This window comes from Lolium perenne, chromosome 4 (assembly GCF_019359855.2).
Source record: "Lolium perenne isolate Kyuss_39 chromosome 4, Kyuss_2.0, whole genome shotgun sequence".
NCBI classification, from domain to species: domain Eukaryota; kingdom Viridiplantae; phylum Streptophyta; class Magnoliopsida; order Poales; family Poaceae; genus Lolium; species Lolium perenne.
Window position 1 is genome coordinate 144,195,745 of NC_067247.2, and position 6,790 is coordinate 144,202,534.

The following is a 6,790-nucleotide window of genomic DNA, read 5'->3' on the forward strand; positions in this document are numbered from 1 at the left end:
AAAATATTACCGGAATTTCTTAGAAATGCACATGCTATATTAAAAATATTTGAGATTCAGTGATATTTTCCTACCATGAAAAATATTTAAATAAACATTTTTATATTTTATATACTAATTCATAAAATGGAATGAACATGATTTGTCTTCCTTATTGTTGACGCTGCGTTACCACCAATTCCTTACTATTCATTCCTCCTAGAATTGTCATGGTTACAAAAGAGAGTGTCATGGTTACAAATGTGTATATTAGTTAGTTGTGTCTTCGTGTTCTTCCTAGGGCATGTACATTGGTTTAGACAGATGCTGTCTGTAATACTACTCCATACTGTATCATCTATAGACAATGATATAGACGGTGTATACAATAGTATGTCTGTAAGTTATCTATTTTTAGTCATAGCTATATGTGAGTATAAGTTATAGACACCCTTTGTACAACAACAAAAATGGTGTCTGTAAGCTGTCTGCAAGAAGCCTACAGACTGTCTATAACTTTACGGACAACCTCCTTCTCTCTTCTTATTATCTTTCATCCACATCACCAAAATCATCTGTAACTACCTCTTACAAACAACTGAGTCATCACCATTATACATGCCCTTAGACTAATCCAGATCGTTGTAATCCATGATGGATCTAGTTGCTCACATATTTTTAGGACAATGACCGTGATCTGCTTGGAAAACTGATCAGATTATTATAGCAATTCAGTCATCTAGTTTCTTGAAGGAAAAAAAAAAGCTAGGTGTTTCTTGCTTCTCCTAACTGTATTACCTGTAGTACACCATGTAATGTGATAAGTAGACGTGGGATGCTTTACATGTAAGAATAGATTAGCACAAGAACTTTGACATACTCACCGCTGTAAACATCTTTTTAAATAGAAACATCATGAATAGGAGTAATTCAGCTCACCCATGAATAGGACCATTTCTTAGTTAGATCATCATAATCTATAAACTTTATTACTGTAGTCCAAACCTGGTCACTCCAATGACCATTTATCCCATCCATTTGATCATTAGAACCTCTTCTAAAATTTTAGTAAAAACTTATCATGGCTATGTGTCATTTTGGGGCATTTAGCCAAAACCCTACCTAGAGGTACCTAAAAAATTCCCCAATCCATAAACCATATATCTACACCTAAATAAAATTTTGAAATTGTTTTTTTTTTGAAAGTTCCGTTGGCCTACCCACACCACATGGCCTCCGGCGGCTTCCTAGCGGCCCGTGTGGCCCAGCTTGGCAGCCCGCGCAAGCAACATGGCCATCCGCGTCGGATTCGCCCGATTGCCCCGTTCAGAAAATCATCATGTTCCCGGTTTTCCCCAGAACCAATATGAGAATTAATGAAACTTTGAACTGCTATATTTTCCAAACCGTAGCTCGGAACTGGGGCTAGAGTGACGTCAACACCGAACTGGAGCAGCCAAGCTATGGGCAATCTAGATATAAATTTCTATGAATTGGCCTTGGCATTTGTATCCACCCTCCGGTACCTCCGCGTTCTGCCTCCCCCCACCCACACACCTCTGAGCTCCTCGCCGGCGTTGCTCCGCCGCCCTCATGTACCTCCATGTTCGTCGCCGTCGTTGCTCTACCACCCTTCTGCACCTCCCCGCTCGTCGCCGGCGCTGCACCGCTCACCCTTCCGCACCTCCACGCTCAAGCTGCTGCAATCTGTTGTTGTACCCACCGGTTTGCTCTACTCTCTGACCTTTTGTTGGGTTGTTGTAAATAGTCGAATTTTTTTGTTGGAATTGTATCTTATTATTGTTGTAAATAGCCAACATTTTGGTGTTAATTCTTGTTGTAAATAGCCAAAGTTTTGGTGTTGATTATTGTTGTAAATATCCAGTTTTTTTTGTTGGATTTTGTTGTTGATTATTGTTGCCAATGGTTTTGGTTTTGAATATTGTTGTAAATATCAAGTATTTTTGTTGGATTTTGTTGTCTATTATTGTTGTAAATAGGCAATAATTTTTGTGTTGATTATTGTTGTAAATATCAAGTATTTTTTTTTGGATTTTATCGTCAACTATTGTTGTAAATAGAATGATTTTCAACTATACAATGCAAGCTTCTCATCCAGATAATCTATTTGTTTGAATTTTGTAGACGACCAAAATGACTAAATCTGCAGATTACAACGTATCACTAAATCCTCAGGAGTATCTAGACTGATGGAAGAAAGTAAGATGACTGTATTTTTGCTCGTATGCTAGCTTGCTCTGTATCCAACGAAAGGCACGCCCGAATTTCTTCCTGAGCGCGTCCCTGCTGTTGCTGCTTGTCGGTGCTAGCTCTGTCCCCAGATCGAGCTACTCGACCGGGTGCTGGCCACGAGCGCGCGGACGGCGGTATGGGTACAGACAGACGGAGGGGAACCAGCAGCTGGCGGAGAGGACGCCGGCGCGGGGTCACGGCGGTGGAGGTATGTGGGCCCTGCCTTGGCCGGACGGGTCCTGGAGGTTGGCGCGGGCTGCGCGCCGGCGAACCACGCTCCGGCCACCTGCACGCACCCGCAAGAGTGGCGACGAGCTCGGGCTCAAGGGCAGACAGCAGGGAGCGAGGGGCTGGCCATGGCGGCTCGAACGCTGAAGGAGATGATATCCTTATCCCTTTTGTCAGCTTTGCAATTTAGACTCTTTTTATTTATTTTCTGACTTTATGCAAAAAAAAAAAAATTATAATTCTACTCCCTGTACACAGTTAGGAGGCTGATAAATAGGCTCCACCACTTACCATATAAGCAAATACATCTCTATGCAGTTATGTCGTATTTAGTTGCCGTACGTAATTTATTCTGTAGGTCGGTGATTGTATTGATTTCCCTCTCCAAGTTCCGGTATGACCGATGCATGTTACTCATAACTGAACCATCAGCATCATGCGTATCAAGTTCTGCCATGTATGTATCCCATTCTTTCTCCTTCATTTTTTTCCCACGTGCGGGTCTGTGACCGATCGATCGGTTCGTGTATGTAGTATTAGAAGGACCCCGCGCGCTTTGCTGCGCCGTTTTTCAATTGTAAGAGTTTTCATTTTTTTCGTTGACGGTGTCCGTGTGTGCAACTAAATAAGATAATTGCAATCCTCAAGTAAATAAGATACGGAACACATAACATAGATCAAGGACAGTAAAAAATAGCTTCATCGCAACCATAGAAACCAGCAGCTCATTAGACCAGGCGCATCCAAAACCTGAGGCAAACTAACACCGATGATTCCGCCACCAAATCGAAATCACAGAAGCAGAAAAGGAGGTAATAGATAAACTGATTATTCAATTTAGCAAGTCAACAACACTCTCCAAAATAGCATTAGGCCATAGTCTGAAATGTTAATCTTGATGCATAGCTAAAATCTATATCTATACCTACTAATAAAGGAAGGAAGGTTTCTCCCCAATTTTTTCGTCCGTTTTTTTATTGCCCATATTTTTGTGACAAAATTACAAGCACTGCCACCGTTCAGTTGAAAAACGGTTCGCTTGTTCTGTTTTCCCCCTATCCGATCGCTTGGTTCCATCCCCTCCGCACAGACCTCCTGGTACAGGAAGTGGCGAGGCGAGGCGAGGGAAGCAGGCGCCGCAGGAGTCGGGGAGGATCTCCTGGTGAGGAAGGCGTGCGCGCAGGACGTCAAGGTCTTCCCCGCGTCTCCACCTGTTGATCCCGCCGCCGATTTAACTCCAGCCACCGCCGGTGCTCTCCGGGTAGGGAATTGGAGGCGACGGTGCGGCCCTTCACCGGCCAGCCAGAGGGTCGAGGTCCTACCGTCGCTTGCGCGGAGGGAAAGAGGGTCGAGGCCCTTGTGCTGCTTCCCTCCACGTCCCGCCGCCGGACTAGATGGCCGGCCTATTCCGTTCGTCACCGCCGGACTAGAGATAAGCCACCATCTTTCTTTTTTATTTCGTATTAGCATACAAGACTAAATGTGAGGAAACTTCGCTGCTACCTTTGGCAGTCCCCTGGAACACACCACGTTCCTAATTTCAAAATTTCTCCCCAGCTTTCAATCCTCGACTGATTGAAATCTCTGGATGTACGTTGTGTGTGCCCAACAACTGTTTGTATTAATGCTGAAAGAGAGGACAAAGGAGGCAGCGGGCGTGCAGGCACTGATTCGATGGAGGGGGCTCTGGATGGAGCGTGGAGGCGCTGGTGAGATGGAGGCCGATTCCAGTCACCGAGGCTCACGACGTTGGGTGGACAAAACTGGCCGGCAAATAGAACGAAGCCAACCGCCGCCATAGGCGTCCACTCCAAGACCGCCCGGGTCCAGCACTCGGAGTCCCACCAGAGCGTGTCCAAGCTGGTGAGTGATGCCCTCATCTTCTGGTTCGAGTTTGTTTTTCAGTAATCCCCTCAAGTGTTCTGTGCTCTGAATACGGACGGGCGGTACTTCGCGACGTACATGCAGCGGAGCGTGCCACTTCATTGAGCCGGCCTTCAAGGAGCCCTCTCTCTTGACCTGCTGCTGACTACATCATAGCTCATGCTTGCTTATCAGTCCAAAACACCTTTAGCGCGTGTAATCTGGCTTCAGCTCTTGGAGTTAATAAGGGGATAGGTTCTGAATCTGCTTTTTTGGATAAGCACCTAGCTTATACCTTTAGTTCAACTGATTCGATACTTTGGCAAAGATAGTAGTCGGAGAGCTTTGTTTCCTAATAAAATTGTCTCACAGTTAGACGTAATGACTAATCTTCTAAACTCAAGAGGATATTATTTTGCTCACAAACTGAGAAAATTATCGGCCCTAATAGCCTCAAGAAGGATTGTGTTCCTAGCTACAAGCTGACCGGAGCCTGCAGATCGTAGGGCTGCACGCTTGGTGGAACATGGAAATTGATAAATGCTAAAAGGTGGAACATGGAAAGTGTCAAATGACTAAAACGTGTAGATTTCAACAGTGGAAGTTTCTTAGTAAGTTCAGTGAAATGGCTAGGTTATAGTTTTAGCAGGAATATGTTAGTGTGTGGTTGTCTAATACGGTGACTGATAACTACTAACCGACGTTCCATCCTCAGTATTGGATACACACAAATTTGTCTAAACTAGAAGAGCCGAGAGCGATCTTTATTTGAAAATTGTAGAAAAAATATGAATACAAATTAACAGCACAAACACACAAGCATGCTAATAAAATTAATTGTAGAAAAATTCTAAAGTTAACCTTACTAAGGCGCTAAAATTAACCGTATTGTGGTTGTGGAGGGTCGGAGTGGTCAACAAGTCTCTTTATTGAATGACTGGTCACTGGTGACAAACTATTTGCCATACATTTGTTGCCCGATGATAGTGCGGCAAGGTGTGGATATACCTAGCCATGGGAAGCCTGGCCTGGTCGGCTCGGCCCAAAATTTCCGAGCTTGGGTCAGCCCGACCATGCGTGTGGGTCGGACCTGGGCCGAAGATTTAGGCCCGATGGCCGGGCCAAACCTGGGCCTAAGAAATGTGCCAAATAAGGAAGAGGCCCGGTGCCTGGTTTTTTTTTGCATCGGGCTTTGTTAGGCCCGGCCTGGCCCGAACAAATATGATTATGCACCATTCTTTTAAAATCCAAAATATAAATCAGGGTGTGAGCCCTTGCAATCCATGCAAAATCGGGAGTTATGAACACGCAGAGCGGAAAGAAGGAAGACATCAACTGTGTATAACAAGATACATTTATAGCTTGCATGGTGCATAATTAAAGGAGGGATGTCATACCCATAGTCAGTGGTCTCAGAAGCTACTTAGTGCAACTAAGTTGTTGACGGTCTTTGATATGTGTCCCCGTTAGGTGAGTGTGTCCATTAGATGCAAAGTCGTGAGTTATCGACGTGTAGGGCATCCGAGCGAAAAGAAGGACAACATCAGTCGTGCACCACTTAGCTTTAGCCGAATCGGGAGGTGGTCGATGAGGCAACCAATGACCACAACTCCTTCATCGTTCTACACCCGAACACCATGAAAGGGCCGCAACCAATGACAACAATAATTTGCTACAAGCGCTACATAGTCTATTCTCGAAAGATGGTGATATGGACGGCTGAGGAGTAGAGGGAAGGAGAGTGGACTACAATGAGTAAAATTTTCTTGGTAGACCTTGACAAGATCGGCTATCATTCTTCTCATCTAACATCGCATGCATGTTTTATCTCTTCCGCCGCATCGCGCGGGCATTGTCCTAGTGATTATTCAATTTAGCAAGTCAGCGACGTTGTCAAAATGTCGACTACATCGATTAAACTGGAAGATACAAAAAGCAGTTCAAGGAGAGTGTGACACACGATCAGGATATCAACTTAAGAGTACACTTTTTTATGCTGCATCATTACTACCAACATGCAAGCTCGATATGTAGAATTTAAATGTTTGAAAAAAATCTGAATTACATGCAAGAGTCGGTATTTCTATTTGATGAGAGAATAACATCAGGTCATTTAGCCCCACCATTGGAATTTTCTTAGCTTAAATTCATTTATATGTTGCAGATAAGTTTTTCCCATCTCAGTCAGAACTATTGGGAATGAGGTAGAATGAAACAAAAAAAACAATTGCAGGCTAAGAAGAAGGTAGGACGTAGATATTTCCATGTGAAATACCCTTTATATGTTTGTGGTGAACCCATGGCATTAACTTTTTGTTCATGCTCTCGGTATAGAAGAGAAAAGGGAAAATTCTGCAAAAAGATGACAAGCCATCGCGTGCACTGTGAAAGAGACTCTCAGAGTAACTTTAGAAACTATCACTTTGTTTAAAAATTCGTTCTGCATCCACCAACATTACTTGGAAAG